Raw genomic sequence first — 17,129 nt, forward strand, 5'->3', positions numbered from 1 at the left:
TCGCGAAAGCGATTCGCATGGCTCGTTTTATAAGTCGACAATAGGAATTGTTCCTTTTAATATAGGTCTACTTTCTTGACAATAAAAATTTCTTTTTTCACTCTATACATTTCTCTTCTAACTTTACAAATCGTCATTACGGCTATTTATTATATATCTGTAGCTAAGGTTACACAGGCATAAAGTTTAATTTTTAAAACTCCATTATTATAGAAAAGTTGAGAGATTTAAAATTCGTCGATGAATTTTTCCGCAAATTTAAATTTTGTTAAAATTAAAATTTAAATGAATATATCAAATAACATTTTGCGACAGGTTCTAGTCATTAAGTATATCTTGTTTCGATTAAAAGATTTAATTGCTCTCCATTTGCTGATCTTTAAAAGCGACTTGTCAAGAAAAAAGATACCTACTTGGCACCGGTGAAGCTGTCGATAGCAGGAAGATCAAAGATATTAAGTTTCTTCTTGGGATATTATTACGTTGCCAGCCATGTACCTATACTCCTCGGCTCCACAGTTTCTCAGGATCCGAATAATTACGAAAAATACGAAACTGCTTTTCCAGGTATGTGAGCAGCTTCCCGTCAAGTCGTGTAATAAAACTGCGCGAAGAATTCCTCTTTATGACGTGTTGTAGAAAGCGCACGTACAAAAGTGCGCCGCGAGGAATATTTAGAGTCAAAAAACATTACGTAGTTTTTAGAGGAATATTTTATGAATCTTTAATCTAACATCTGTTAACGCCTCTGGTATATTCCAACGATTCAATAATATATGAAATCTGAAAAATAAAACAATTAAAAAATATATATATATACATGTCTATAAATTAAACAAGTTTTTTTTGTATTTAACTTTATTACAAAGCAGACATCGCTGTGTATGAAAGAAAATGGTGTTTCAATACCGGGAGTTCGTAACGGAGTTAAAGAAAGAACAATTAAATATTTTTCCCGGGTAAAGAATTCGTTTTCTGGGTAAAGTTAAGGACGCCATCGTTGTCACTGTAGCCTTTTCTTTTATTGCGAAACGCAAGTAAATCTCCGTTAATTGCTGCTGCCCCGACGGGCAGCAACATTTACAAAGGGGACATTAGCTTTTAATACAATTATGATACATCGATACAACAGAAGGCTAATATTTACACATAGTCTCGATTTCGTTTCGACAAGCTCTACAATTCTCGCGTCGCAAAGACATGACTTAACGGAATTGATTCACCGCGGTCCGCGCGATACTACGCCACGCCGGACCGCTTGCGATGTAGCAGCAGGGGCGAGAATTGATACCGCAGTAATTTGTACTAATTAACCCATCCGCGAATTTATGCCTCTCGTACTGAGTTATTATTATTACAATGCGCACATATTACTCGACGTCACGCTACGCAGAGTATCCCTATTAATCATCGACGCGCGCCGTAGCAGCGTGCGCGCGCGGGCAGCGGCAAATGTAATGCCGGATGTAATAATATTTAATGCTTTTGGCGCCGACTTCGCCGGACTTGCCGTTGCCCTTCGCAGGGCGGAGGGATCCGGGCCCGTTCAAACAAACGAATCGGCCCGTTTCGCCGACGTTAATGATATTAATGCTCTTGCGTAACTTTGTACAAATGGATATACATTATACACACAACGGCTGATAGAATTTTAGATTAAGCGTCGTAATCTACCGGTCGGTCCGTCCGCCCCGCCGCTTTTAACGGAACAATGAGACGCGGACGACGGCGACGCGACGGCGAAGCGGATCGCGCGAGATGTGCCAGAGGATGAGAAAAAGAAGTACGCTTTACGTTTTGTGATTAAAATATATATAAATAACTTTATTGTGTTTATGTATTTATATTTATATATTTATAATAAAATGCCCTATCTATTTTACAAATATACAAAACTCTCGCTATGTACATCGATCTCCGCTTTCGACTAAACAAGAGAATTTTTACCGAAGAACTTTAATAAATCGATTATCGTCGATTAAACTATCGTCGAGTAGAAAGAGGAAAAAACGTTACTTCGTTGCAATACGAGTTACAGGTAGTATGCTCCAATTTTCTTTTTTTTTTCTCGCGCTAATTACATTTGCTCACTACGAAGCTATCACGATTCTCAAAAATACGAATAACCGCTTATTTATTCGGACACGTTCGTGTTACGGGTTACATTGCAATAGTAAGAAATGCTTCTGATAATAAGTAGAGAGAAAAGTCGCGGCAGTCAGGAGTCCTGTAACAGAAAAACAAAGGGTGCGGGTTACGCGAAACGAGTTCCATTAATTGCTTTCACTATGACAAGATGCACTTTACAACAAACGAATAATTCAAAATCGCTTTGTGCTACGCGCAATATGTGATGCAATTATTGATCACGCAGAAAGAATTATTCATTAACAATAATATATTGCGTTAATAAGTCCATGATGATAATAATAGAGCGGTTTATTATTGTAATGAATTTCAATAAGCGAGCGATCAATCATTATCTATAATCGCTGGAAATGTGTGTACTATATTACTTCATTTGCGCAGATGGAGTACGATTACAGTACCAAAGCTGATTATTACTGCGATCACGTATATTTTGAGAAATATATATATTTCCACAATACTTCTGATATTTATATTGTAATAACCTATTAAATAACGGCTTACCTTCCTCGCTGCGATTTCCGCGATTACTCCTTGCATATAACGCGATTCAATAATACTTTTGGAAACAGTTGACATCTGAAACAAAGAAAATTACATTAAATTAATTAATGTCCAATAATGATTATCGCGCGACAATGGATATGATAATTTTAAGTACAAAGATTTCTATATCCATTTCTTAATAGAAATGCGAAAGAAAATACGACGTATGAAGTAAAAGCCGGGTGCATGCAGATGAAAATAAGCGGAGAATTAGAGAATTGGCGTACTGCATTTTACGAAAAATGTTATATTCTTGGAAGACTCTTTTGAATACAGGATTAAACTTTTTTTCCGCTACCGGGTAGTTTTAACAAGTTATATTTTTTAATTTTTCCCCTACAACGACGCGACGGCGCGCGGGCGACGCGACGCTGAAAGTTTCCCCGTGGTTTTAGAAATGCATTTAAACTTCCGCTTGGTTGTGCTCCGTGTCAAAATGCATTTCCTTTTTGCGCCGCCGACACGTCGCGTCGCATCAGGGAGATTCTTTTGCGCGACGCGGAGTGCGGCGAGTACGCACGAAAAACCGATGCCACACATTTGTGCAGTGTCACGGCCGCGGCAGCGCTAGACATCGCGGCGGAAATGTCCGCCGTTTTGAAATTCTGCTGGCTCGAACTGTGTTACGCTTCGGTGAACGTGTCGAGCGGCACAGCGGCGTGACGTGTGTAGTAGTTGTGCCTAGGTGGACAAAATCTCGATTTTCAAAAAGTTGGAGATGCATCTCCGACTACTACTTCCACCATGAACAGAGCCGAAGTATTGTTAAAGTTGTGCGTTTATCATTTGTAAATTATTAATTTTTATCCAATCGATTTTAATATAACGACAATAATCTAAAAATTGTTCTACTTTGAGGAAGAAAGTATTTCAGAATGAAAATGTAAAATATTTAAATTTTAATAAAAAAAAGAGAGAATATTTTTACTATAATATGTAATCAAATTTATGATTTTCTATTTTAAAACATGAAACTTGTCATGTATACGTAAAATCATGTTATCAAATTTAATTTCCGAAATGCAATGCAGAAATAATGTAAATTCAATAAAAAATACAAAATGTTTCAATATAAAACTTTTATTTTATTTTGTCTAAATAATTATTATATCGTTTGACAATAAATTATTTTAAACATTCTGTTAGTGTATATACGCAAGATTATGAACGTAATTAAAAAAATATTGTATGTTATATAGATTATATGTTAGAGATTCGCAAACAAGTAATTTCGTTTCCAGGCAGATCCTAATAAGATGCTGAAGATCAGATTAATATGCAGCTTCGTATATATGTATATGTATAGCACGTCTAGGTAATGCCGCGCGACATGAGAGAGGAAGGGTTGTTACAGAAGCGATACTCGTTTCTGCTTGCCGGCGTGGCCGGGAGAATCGAATAAAATAAGAGAAATTTGCTTACATCCGCGCACGAGTTTAATTAAACGTTCAAAGAAGCAACAAATAGCCGGTCGCGCCGCGCTTGTCTTTCGTCTAGCAGTGGGGCTGCACCTCGTTTATAGATGTGCCAGCGACCGACCGGTCGCCTCTATCATCGCGCCAACGGGCGAGCGGGATCGATGAAATTCCGTCAGGAGAATTCTGAAAGCTTTGCGGCGCCGCGCCGCGCCGCGCCGCGCGGTGCAAATGTAATTACAACGCCGTGCCCGCGGCGGGAGGAGGGGGGGGGGGAGAGGGCAGCGAAGAGAGCGGCGCTGCACAGGAAGCGGTGCGTAAACAGCGAAGTTATTGATTGCGAAAAATCACTCTTGACCGAGTGCACAAGCTCGGCAACAGTAGTAACGGCGGCAGGACACACAGCCGGGAATACCAAGGTCCGATTGGATCCCGGCGCGGCGGTTCCGAGTGACTAGAGCGACGCGATGCACGCGATGTCGATCGCTCGTCGATCGTTAATCCTCCTCCGCGCGCGTCGATCCGCCGCGCCGGCGGTACGCGCGGGTCGCGAGAATTTCATAGCGTTTACAATTTCCGTAAATGACGCGTCAACTCGTCAGTGCGTGCCCTGGCACAATGCGGCCGCGATTGGCGCTCCGGATTACACCGATTGAAAGTAATAACGCGATCCCGCGATCACAATCGGCGACCGACGCGACGATTATTTAACGCGGACGCTCCGAACGCCGTTAGGGGCGCGTGATTGAAACGCTCTTTCATTTGTCGTTTTCTGAAAACGACGTAAACGTTTTTTTTTTTTTTTTTGGTCACGAAACAATGAGGTGTGCTTTGCTACGAGAGATGAAAATTTCAAAAGCGATCGATAAATATATGTCCAACGTGTATTAAAGGGGTCTCTTCACAAAAATCATCTTTTAATAAAATCTCCCAGTGTGTCTGCTGAAGACATTGTTTGAGCAAATTTAATTTAAAAAACGTATCACTTTTATATTGTTCTCAAACATATATTAAAACCGATATTTCAAAATATATACAATAGATCGAACAAAGAAAATGTTTAAAACGGAGAAAAATTTATAAAATTTACAATCAGATGACAATGTAAAACAGATATGAGACTTGCAGTTACGCTTTTCGCGCTTTCTTGAAAAATTATTCATTGCACATGGCGTTTTCGCGAACGCAGTATCAATCAGAAAGATGTCAAATGTCATTTTATTCACATGCAACACGCATATGTCTGTCCTGGTTTTTCTCTTTTTTTCTCCCCTCTCCAGCAGATTCGTTCACGCATCGTTGCAATCTCGTTTTCTTCTTGCCAAGCCACCGTCAAGTAGCAATAAACGAACCGTACATTCGGGGTACTGCTACGGCATTATATTCGCGGATAGTTGACCAAAATGGAAATAGCGGCGCCGCGAGGCGGCAAAGTAACACAATCCTCGCGAAATTCAATTTGGCCGGGTAATGAAAGCGTCGGATTCGCGATGTGCCGTGCGCGGCGCATAAGCTTCGGCGTATCTGTCGATTTTCCGTTCCCGCAAATGTATCGAAAATTAACGGTGACTTCAAGAGCGCTTGTTCGACCGTTTCTGTTTAAATACGAATTCACCGCAAGTTAATGATAAGGACTTTCACCAAATTTCTTCTATTTGCTGCAGAATAATAATGTCCGCGCAAATGTATCGAGAGCGAAGATTTCGATTTGAGAATTTTCCTTTCGTTGGAAGGATTTGCCGGATTGAGGGAAAGATTGAAGGATAATTCAACTTTCTATAAAATCTCCAAGCACGCCTCCCCCCACTCCCCTCCCGTGCAAGTTGCTTGCGCTCCGCAAGTGATTCGCGTTCTGTCGATGGCACACATCTGTCTCCATGAGTCAATCACGCGATCATCAGTGAACTTTCTCAATTTTCGTATTTCAGCCTTTCAAATCGCGCGAATTTCAGCCAATCAAATGTCATTGCTGTGCGCTGAAAAAAGTTACGTCGTCATCATTTTGGCACACTCGCGAGAAAAATTTTTATTTTTCACCTTCCTTTTTCCAAGGCAGGGATTACGCGATCCGTCACCAATATTCGACTGAAAGGGCACGAACGACGAGCTCGTGAGCAGTTTATTTTACTGCAATCAACTTTAGCTGCAAACTGCAAATTTATTCAGATATTCTTCGCTAAGGTAAAATAAAAATTCGCAGATTTTGCTATTCTTAATTTTTTTTTCTTGGTTTTTCTTATAATAAATGATTCTCGATAATTGCTATTTATACATCGTGCTTGTGATAGTGTAATTATATTTTCTGCATAATATATAATAAAGATAATAATAGAACGCGCTCTCTTAGATCATTTTTTCCTCAACTAAAATAAGAACATTGATTCTAAATAATGAAGAATTTTCTGTAAAATTTTCAGATGCAATTAAATAACAAAGCAATCTAATTTTTTTATTTAAACTTAATTATATATTTTCTTTGATACACAGTTTTGATTTGAAATTTTACAAAAAACCATTAATGTTGAATATTAAAAAACTGATGATATTTTGCAATCTTCTCTAAAGAAAAATTACTCGAGAATTCGCGAAAGAACTCAGCATTAAAGTTAAAATTGCAATTTCCAGGATATAAATCCTGCTCTGCGGACGCTCGTGAAGTCTTTATCGCAGATCGAGCTTAATGCGACTCCGTGAAGAACCGAATGTCTTGCCATCTTTCTGATCCTCGACGCAAATTCGCTCAGCGATTGTTATCATTTAACACTTTGGGGATCCGTGGTTCCGCTCTCTAAAAGCACCTTAGTCTTCGAAGCGGCAGCGCTATCAAAGCTGCTCGAACCGGCGCGGCACCTCAAGATACGGTTTCGGAGCGAAACCGCCGAGCGGAACCACCATCCGACAGATTAAATATTCTATATTTCACGAACAACAAGTTTCCCTTCTCAGAAGTAACGCGCCTCGGTATACACGGCCGCGGTGGTGGAAGGCTCTCCCCTTCCCGCCCAGACAAATCACTGGGCGCGTTTAAGTCCCTCCGAGAAGCCGCGGAGGCACTTCCTGGGAATTTGCGGGCGGAAAGAAGTAATATCATTCAAAAGCGGCGGAAGTTATTCCTTGATGCGAAAGTTTCTCCATTTTACATCGGCCGGAATAGTTTCGAGGGAAAATGTTAGTTGCGGGCAAAACTCCATCCCGACGATAACTTTTCCAATTATTATCAGATGGCAAATGGACACCCCTTTGTGTTTTCTGGAGCCGCGCGCGGCGCCGTGCTTGGGAAACGCGAGAACTCCGGATAACTTAAATTGTAGCGTATACGCGGACAGAAGATCTCGTCCGGCAATAAACCCCCGGCGGGGTTGCGTGAGATGTCTATTTGCGAGAAACGCAATTGTCATCCGCTGAACAGATTGTATCTTATGTTATTTGAGATCCATCTCCGATTCGCACCTGAGCAAATCTCCTCTATTTTTTCTCGTTACTTATCTAATTTATCAAAATAATTAATGATCCATGCTTTATATTGTCAAGCTGTTAAAATGTTTTACAATTCTTCTTGTAATAACGTTGTTGTGTTGTTGTTGTTGTTGTTGTTACCATTGTTAGACAATAATCCGAAAAACTATTAATTAACCATAGTAATTACCATCAGAAAATTAAAATTATTAACCAATTTAATTTTCTCTAACGAGTTAGAAGATGAATATAATTTTCATTCTCGACCTTCGTAACGGTTTGCCTTTTTTTTGTGAGACGAGCGTCGCGCGCGGCGGTTTAAAATATTGTTCCGCTCTTACAATTTCTAAATCCGCACACTTTACGCCATCGTCGTCCGTTTCGGGAGTCAAAGGGGCTATAATGCGAAAGACTGCAGAACAGGCCTTTCCTCGGAAAGGAATCTCCGAGCGTGAACCGATGGAGGCGTGAATAATCCGCAAAACAAAGCGTTCAAAGAGCGGAAAATGAAATTATATCCTTGCGCGCGACCGGTGGTACGCGACGACGTGTTCGCTTCGTCGAAGGCGAGCACCGGTGAGAGAAGAGGCCGGCGGATTTCCTGTAAGCGTTACGAGTCAATTTGCAGCTCGAGGTTTTACTCGCTTCCGAGAGACGCCTTCTCGCTCGCCTCCGTTCGCTTCGCGCGCGAGTTCGGTGACACGACGATTATTTTTAAGCAGAAAAGCCGAGAAACGAGAGGAGGCAGAGAGGAAGAGAGATAAAGAGGTAGAGATAAAGATAAAGAGAAAGAAAAGGAGCGCGAGCATCGACCGTATTGGCGATTCGGGGCGGCGTAGAACTTTCTGGCGAGCGACAATGGCGAGTTCCCGACGAGAAGTAATGAAATGGACCGGGCGCGACGACGTGGACTTGAGGCGGAATTCCTACGGGTGAATGGAAATCCTCCCGTGTGTTTACAAACAAGCGAAACTGGTTCCGAAGGGAGCGCTTATGCGAGCGGACACGCCCTATCCTACGGGCTGAGCGACCGTGCGAAAGAGCCTCCGTCGATGGGAGGAACAAAGCGGCGCTATCCTTTGTTTCAACCATTCAGCCCAGGGGAGGATATAACGCGAGTGTGTTAATTAAGACCAACCGACCGACCCCGGTGGGATAGGCGTATACGCGCCGTGAAGAAGTATCGGACGAAAATCTGGACTTTTCGCCCGGCGTTCGCGGCGCACTCACTTCGCTCGCTCGCTCGTTCGCCCGCCATAAATTCCCCCCGGTATTCTTATCCGCCGTGTCCATCGGTGCTAAAAGAACTCTCGAATCAGATTTCTCAAGGTGATCTTTCGGCGAGTTATGTTATGCCCCGGAAATCTCTCGATTAATCCTTCTGGTTTTATTAGGCCGACCGATAGGACGACCCCATAGAATGATATTCCATTATATTGAATTGCAAAATTAAGATTTCTTCCTTTACATTTGTATACATATTTATACTAAATTAACGTGCGAATTAAAATTCTCTGCTATGAGATGATAATTTAAGACATTTTTGGGAACATTCTTTAGATATCAAACACAATTAAGTTTACATAAACTATTAAACTCATCCCAATTTATTTATAGAGATGTATTGGCTTCTATTAGATAAAAAATTTCAAATGAGTAAACAATTTATCATTAAAATTAAACTTTAGAATATGCATTTTACATGTAAATATTCTAGTTGAATTTTTTTCAGTTTTTAATGAATAGTAATCCAAATCAAAGATAGAAGGTTGTATCTATTTCCTCTCTCTCTCTCTCTCTCTCTCTTTCTCTCGCTTTGACAATTTATAATAACATAGAATCAACGTATAATTTTGAATTTCTGCAGTCCCTGTAATAACGCTAATCCCGTTTCTAGTAACGCAATGGTGTACCATGAAATCGTAGTGTGAATTAAAACGCGCGACATCTCGTTCGAATATCTAAAGGCAACACATCGTGCTGCCGTGATTATAAACCGAATCGCGATTCGACGATTGAACTCGTCGCGCCAGCATTCGCGAGAGATCGGCGCCGTTATTATCCGACCGGATTATTCTACAAAATTCACGCGCGGCGCGTTATTATCGTGCTCACGCCGCTGTTATTATACCAACGCGACGCTACGTAATACTCCGCTCGTGTATGGCCGCTTCCATAGCCGGATAGGATCGCGCCGGTCGAATTAATAGCGCGGGACTCTCAATAGTCGCTCTCTTCGTATTATTCCAATTCTTTCGCGAGCGCCGGGCGCTTCGGTCGTTGCGTATTTTCGGGCGAAACTTCAGGTCGAATATTCAGAGCGGCTCTGAAATTTGTCCCTCCCCCCCTCCCTCCTCGGTAGGATTTCAGGGAGCGATCCGGGGGTGAAAACTTTCTTCAGCCGTGAGGGCCGCGGCGCCGCCTTTACTCCCTCGTATACTTCCTCTTTCTCTCTCTCTCTCTCTCTCTCTTTCTCCCTCCCATCTGCGCTTGCTTCATTAAAATTGAAGGTTCCTCGTTGCCGCCGAGTCGAAAGTCTACGGAAAGCTCGCTCGTTCGTGTTCGGAGTCGCTCTCCGGCTTTCCCTTGCATCATAACGCGATGGCAACAAGCGCGACACGGTGCCGCCCGCGCCGTACGGTTACTTCGCGTCGCTGTATTTAAAACCAAGTCGACTTCCCACTCACAGGCTTCGGCTTCGGCAGCGCGAAAAGCGCGCGAGAACGCAAAGAGGAGGAAACTTGCATCTCGGCTTTCAGCGTCGCGAAAAGTTCTTTGTCGCGCGGGGAAAAGCCTTCGAAAAGTCCGGAACGTTTCCTGATGCCGTCTATTCTATTTTATTCTCGATCATAATCGCTATATAGGCGTCGACGTTGTAAAAAGTATTGATCGCGGCACAAACCGTATACTTTCGTATAGTATTACTTTGCATTTTCAGTCGGCGGCATTATCGTATACTTACGATATTCGAGAACTACAGCCATTTCTTTTCTTTCATCAGCCGGAAATTGTATTTCCTTAACGACAATCTGATCGCACAATTATTTTCTTTCTCGCTCTAATTATTTTGTCGACAATTATAAAATCGCCATAATCCTCGAATTGAAATTTTGTTAAAGCAAAAATAAATTAAAATCTTAAGATAACTTTTCCCGCTTAATCGTACTCCCCCCAAAGCATAACTTGTTTTTAATATCCAAATACTTATGATTGAAAAACCATAACGCTTCGACATTGGAATGCCAAGCATGTCTTAATTTGTTTTACACAATGTCAAAAGAAAAATGGGAACAGCTCCGAGACGTACCGTTCGAATTTTTCATATTTCTTCGAGAATAAACTAAAATACGTTCAAATTTAAATTTATTTTTTAAATCCTTGTATCAAAAAATTGTATCTGCCGAATCGATAGATTGTGTAGAATATTCCAGGTTTTGATGCCTAGCTTTAGGCTATGTATACGTTGTGAAGCTGTACGGAGGATAATTGTAAACTAGTCGACCCATTCGGGCGAAATAAAGAAATGTTAAAGAGCATTTATATAAAGGGGAGGGGGAGAGGGAGAACGATACTCCAGGTAAGCCTCTCGCGTCATTAAATCGAATCGATGGATTCGCTTTCGTCGCACGGAAGACGCTGTTTACTCAGCGAATCGATCCAACGGGCATCCGGCATCGCTTCAGGACTATGGACATTTCGATCGACGGGAGAACAGCGTGATCCCAGTACCTAACGCGATACGTAAACACAATTTTCCATGGGAAACAAACGCGAGGAACGGGGGAGGAGGGGCGGTAGCGAGAGACGGATTTCATCGCGCGCGACAGACGATCAACTTTCAACAAATAACACCGCGCGAAAAACGCACGCTCGACGCATTGAAGAGAGTGTCGTGTAATAAGCGCGACTCGCCGCGAAACCTCTGCTCTCTTCCGCGTGCATGCGAAGGGACGAGCGCCGCGCCGCTTTAAATTAGTCGTAACCTGCGCGCGAACCGGTTCGATCTCTCTCCCCCTTTTCCTCCTCCTCCTCTCTTTTTCCACCGTCATTACTATCGCCGTTCGAGCGTCAGATTGCTTAATCGCAAAATTGGCCTGGCTAACGCGCGGCCGGCAAGCGGACAAAGCGAGCTCTGGGGTCGAGGGAGAGCGGAAAAGCGGAAGAAAATAGCGGAATGGAAATCGCCGGAGATGCGCGCCGCAACAGCGGGGTTGGTTTCGTTTCGCCGACGACAAAAAGATTGTCGATTGGACGTTGCCGTTCGAAGAGAACGAAAGGGACAATTTCGCTGTCCATCGCGGCTAACGGGAGCAGCGGAAAAGGCTAGCTGAGGAGGAAGAATGGGAATAAATGAAAACGGGATCGTGGCGGCCAATTCGCGGAGAACAATTGCACTTATTAATCGGTTCAAATAAAATATGACTCGATTAATGCAGTTTAATAGACTACTGGAATATCATATTGTATTTTATTTTTAAGATGTATTTTTGTCAATTCTTTTTTGACGTGTAATCTGTTTAAAATGTAAGATTCTCGGGGGAAAGATATATTTGTTATACAATTAAATTTGCTTTTTATTTCAAACGTAAAAACTTGATTTATCTCGAATAAAAATGAACAATAATAAAGTAAACATGAATGTTTCGTGTTTTAAAATAGTCGATGGCAATCAAATTAATCCAATGGGAAAGATGATTGTATTGAATTAATAGATAAAATGTATTCTACATAATCGAAGTATGATTGTTTTGGGCTAATCTTAAATAAGGAAACGAAGGAATGGAAGAATTTGAAACGGATAAGAAGAAAGAGACACGCTCGTATAACGCATCATTGAACTTTGAAATTGGTTCGCGTAATAGCATTCTCTGAAGGGTAATGACGTTACGAGATGATGCCAATTTTGATTCTGACCATTTCGAGCCGCTATTTCCGCGCGATGCGATTCCCGCTATATCGTTGGGCGCAGCGTAAAAGACTGCTTAGTGTGAACGGGATCAGGCGTGTTCGGATTTGTCGTTCGATTGTCGATGCATTAGGATTCGATGATTTTCTTTCGGGATAGAGATCATTATTTCAGATACGGGCGAAGGTATGCGCGCTTGAACGACTTTATCCGAAGCCGGAGAATATCCCAAGATGTCGAGATAACGTTCTGGGAGAGAGAGAGAGAGGGGGGGGGAAGGAAGAGAGAGAGAAAAGGAGAAAAGAGAAAATGTTGAGGAATAATTTATAGTACCGCGATGTTCCAATTTAGATAAATGCACTCTAATGATAAATTATCTCTCATTTACGATGGTGAACGACTAGAAAATGATGCGGCTCAATATAAAGTTTCAAAAGGATTAACGATCGATGTTAATTGAACTTTTACTCATGCATTGTCAGAACAAAAGGATCCGATTGCGGACTTTGTTCCTAAAAGGCATTTATCTCTCGCTAAAAAAGGTGTTCTTCATATCGCATTTTGCGCTTGATATAAGTTAGGTACACGTATTAATAAAAACAATTCCAAATTAACAAAAATCTATACATATGTAAAAAAGGAAAACAATAAAACAAACGTTTTAAATGTATCAATCTCCGATTAACGACTCGGGAAAGATGCAGTTTTCTATTTTGTGCAATGTTGTAGTAAATCGACATGCTGTTTTCTGAATTGGGAGATTTGGAGAGCGTAATTCAGTACGAAAATAAATACAGAAATCGACGACGAGACGAAAGAGACGGAATATCGTTGCCTGAAATACGTTCTAATTTCGGTTATAGTCCCGATCGAGCGGGTTTCGAGACTCGGTAAAACGTGTACCCGATACGCATTCTGTACGCTTCCATTTGTCATTTAAGCGGATACGAATACAAGTTGAGCCGTTCGACCGAGCACAATAGTGCATCTTTCTCGTGTAAACGAGCAGGTTCGCGTTCACATGTGCGCATGTATTTTTCGCTCGCCCACGGATACATTCTGTACCGCAAGTTTTCAACGATGAATGCATTACGTGATACGCGATACGCATACGAATGCGCGGTATCGAAAATGCAATAAATAAACGAATGCACGAATTGTGCGACGGCAAAAATCAGGTTTGATAATTAAACCCATAGACCCCTCGCCTCGCTACACGGAGTTTATTCTTTTTTTAAATGCTGTTTGGTGCCATATAAAGCTTGCAGAATCCAGAGATAATTAAAGAGATACATTAACGTTCATTTCTAACTTTTCTCGTTAGAGATAAATTTTTTCAAGTATGCAACATAAGTTGCCTAAAGAGTTGATTAACTAATATTTCCGCAGAGATTGGGATTGTGAAGCATTGCGAGTTAGATTGCAGCGTTCAATCTGTCGGAACGATCACCCTCCAGTTGATGGCAGTATTAACTTGTACATACGACCACTTGTACATACACCGCTCGCCTTCATATAGCAAAACAAACGTAACCCTATCCATATTCAAAGTATCGCTTACAGCGGGACCCTATGACCGCAGTGTTATTAATACTTGTGCCGTTGAATAGATAAAGTCCATTAAGGGCGATACGATAGCAGTTTGCGAACCGAACGCGACGTCCATTAACAAAAATGCCTTTACAAAGGTACATGTTTTAAGGACACCGGTTACCCCCCAAGCGCTGTTCCTGAAAGCTAAAGACGAATGTCGAACTTACAAAGCTTTCGGAAAGAGAAAGAAAGGGAGCGAGCGAGCAAGAGAGAGAGAGAGAGAGAGAGAGAGAGAGAATATTTTATAAAAAGAATGTAAAAAGCGCACAATAGGTATAGTTGAACATGGATTCTCGTACCAATGATTTTTAAATGCGTTACGAGTAGACGAATAGCCAGGGTGAGAGGGGAGGAAACGCGCTATGTAAATTTTGACCCTTCGATCGGCCGAGGTGCTCTTTGATGTCGAATAACGTATAGAACCGACGCCCCTGCGCCAATTGTCCTCCCTGGCGTTTCGATTCGATGTTTACTACAAGCCGGGCGCGTTTCGGGTTTACTCACGCGAGTGCAACACAGAAGCGCTTTTCATGCTCAACGAATAATTAGGCTTGTCGTTGACTAGACGTCATTTAGATTAAAGATGCAGCATCGAAAAAGAACACAGCGACATTCAATCATTGTCGACAGTCACTCATTGTCATCGCTAAAAGAACAGCATCACTAAACATGCATTTACATTAAACAGATGGATAAATAAATATATGAAGATATGATAGATTATTATTTATCGAAGATATGCAGAAATTTCATTATTATTGCTTCAGTTGCATAAAATTATTAAATTATTAAATTAAAAATAAATAAACCGCTATATAATAATTCATGTAATTACGAATCATTTGTGCGTGCTGCTGACAAATTTTTTGCTTTCAAGCTACCTTATAGCTTAAAGTTTAAAAAAAATATACAAAAGCTTTTTTTGAATTTGCATGATATCAATGTGTAGGTATCGGAATGAATAGAAATATTACAACAGAATGGAGTAACAATTCTCCAGGTTCGAAAGAAGCAATTAGCGAAGTTCAATACTCCCCCCCCCCCGTATATCCTTAGTTTCGATTAGCGATTTCTCTTCTAACCGAGCAACTCGACACGCCCGCTCTCTCGCGTCGTTCTTTTTTTCTCTCGCATTCCGGAGGCGAATTTCCGCTAATGAAGGTACAACGAGATACGTACGCGGATCGGCCGCGCAGTTAGAGCCGCGTGTTTCGACTTCCTTGCGATAGGCTCGATCATTAAAATCTCTCGCACATTCCACGAGGGCAGAGCGCTAACGAGCGGCGCGGCACTCCATCTCATTCGTACGAATCGTCCCTCCGCGCTGTTAACGCAATGGCATTTTGATTTTCATTTATTTTCGCAACGAGCTGTCAAACTTACGACGCACTGTTTCGCCTATTTTCGATTGCGTCGCGAGGTGAAGTGCTAGCCCAGCATACGTGTACTCGTGACCGACATGTTCTTGAATGTTGAAGCTCTATTAATCATCCGCTAATGAGTTGTACATTATTTATTAACCGTACTTTAGCGCGACAGGGTGTGATAGAGCCCAAACGAATAGGGTAACAGGTACAGTGATTGATCAGCATATAGTAATTGACCACACTGCATGGCGCGCCGCAATAAATCAAAACCGACATATCAATTATAATTGTTTTTAAGACAAATCTCGAAATGCGTTCTCTTCTCGTTAACCAACTTTAATTAACTTTAATTAACGCATGGGGTTGTTTTCATTCCTTGTTTGTTACATAAAGCTGAAATGCGAAAAATAATAAACAAAAATAAGGTTGGCCATTTATAACGTATAAACATTTGCGTATAAACTGTTAAAAATATAGCTCTTGCTAATTGATAAACTTTTCCGATATTTTTGGTAATGTCTATATATCCTTCCGTGCTGTGTGCATAACGAGATGCGAGATTTAATTAAGTAATTAAGAAATAACTTTACTAAAATGCAGTTTTATAGCTGTTGACCAAATAACAATTACAATAAAAGGTAACAGAATCACCATTCCGTTACAGGAGAAACTTTGCCAACTTTGAAAATCTAGATTCTTCTTACAAAACTTCGCGCGTTCGTGGAATAGCACAATAGATGCATTACGTTTGTTCACCGATGCGGAGAAATGATTTCAAGTTAATGTAATTATTATAGTTCAAGTTAACGAAAACAGCTTGATCAGCGGAATAATCAAGAGAATTCAATAATCGCGGAGATTCATTAATTCGATCTCTCGCAGTCATGTGAGACTAACATAACATCGCATACTTAATTATAGGGCTTCAATAATTAAATGGCTTCAATAATTAGAATAATTATTATTGAGAAAATACATGGATCACGGCTATACGCAAGCTCTGCGTACGTCAGTACGATGTTAACGAGTGAAGTAGCTTGATTAAAAAATGCCAGCGGATTTCGCGGAGCGACGAGATGCACCGAACAATGGGGGAAGGTAAATAGTCGTGTTTGCAACGCTGAATTCTCCGTGCATTATGGGACGCCGATTTTTATATGCATTTGTGCAGCGCTCCGCGTCTAGGGGGGCGGAAAGTAGAGAAGGAGAATTACACGACGTGTAAAAGCTTTTTCCGAATGGCGCGAGCATACGCGTCGGATTTGATCCGTTTCACGACCTGCAGCGGTTAGCGCGAACGCGCGCCAGATTTTGCAGCCACACCGACCGGAAAGGGGATGTATCTACTGATCGCGTATAATATGGTGATAGTATCAATATAAAATGGACATTTTTGCATGCAGTTCTATTATGGAATTAGCTGGATAAAGTTGATTTTTTCGCAAACACTGCGAACGCGCACCCGATTTCGCAGCCGCACCGACCGGAAAGGGAATGTACCTATATTGATCGCGTATAATATGGTGATGGTATCAATATATAAAACGGACATTTTCGCATGCAGTCCTATTACGGAATTAGCAGGATAAAGTTGATTTTTTCGCAAACAGCGCGAACGCGCGTTCGATTTCGCAGCCGCACCGACCGGGAAGTGGGATGTACCTACTGATATCGCGTATAATCTGGCGATGGTAGCAA

General features: G+C 41.4%; 1 protein-coding gene across 1 annotated transcript in view; it reads right to left on the reverse strand.

Moving 5' to 3' along the window:
* Positions 1–1,003: 1,003 nt before the first annotated feature.
* Positions 1,004–17,129, reverse strand: part of LOC105452251 (protein toll) — a 52,506-nt gene continuing 36,380 nt past the window's right edge. The window contains exons 2-3 of the mRNA XM_011693204.1: positions 2,653–2,727; positions 1,004–2,227 (exon numbers count right to left, since the gene is read on the reverse strand). The gene's annotated coding sequence lies outside the window, so the exon portion shown is untranslated. The remainder of the gene's footprint in view (positions 2,228–2,652; positions 2,728–17,129) is intronic.

The sequence above is a fragment of the Wasmannia auropunctata genome, unplaced genomic scaffold (assembly GCF_000956235.1).
Source record: "Wasmannia auropunctata unplaced genomic scaffold, wasmannia.A_1.0 LD336035.1, whole genome shotgun sequence".
NCBI lineage: Eukaryota > Metazoa > Arthropoda > Insecta > Hymenoptera > Formicidae > Wasmannia > Wasmannia auropunctata.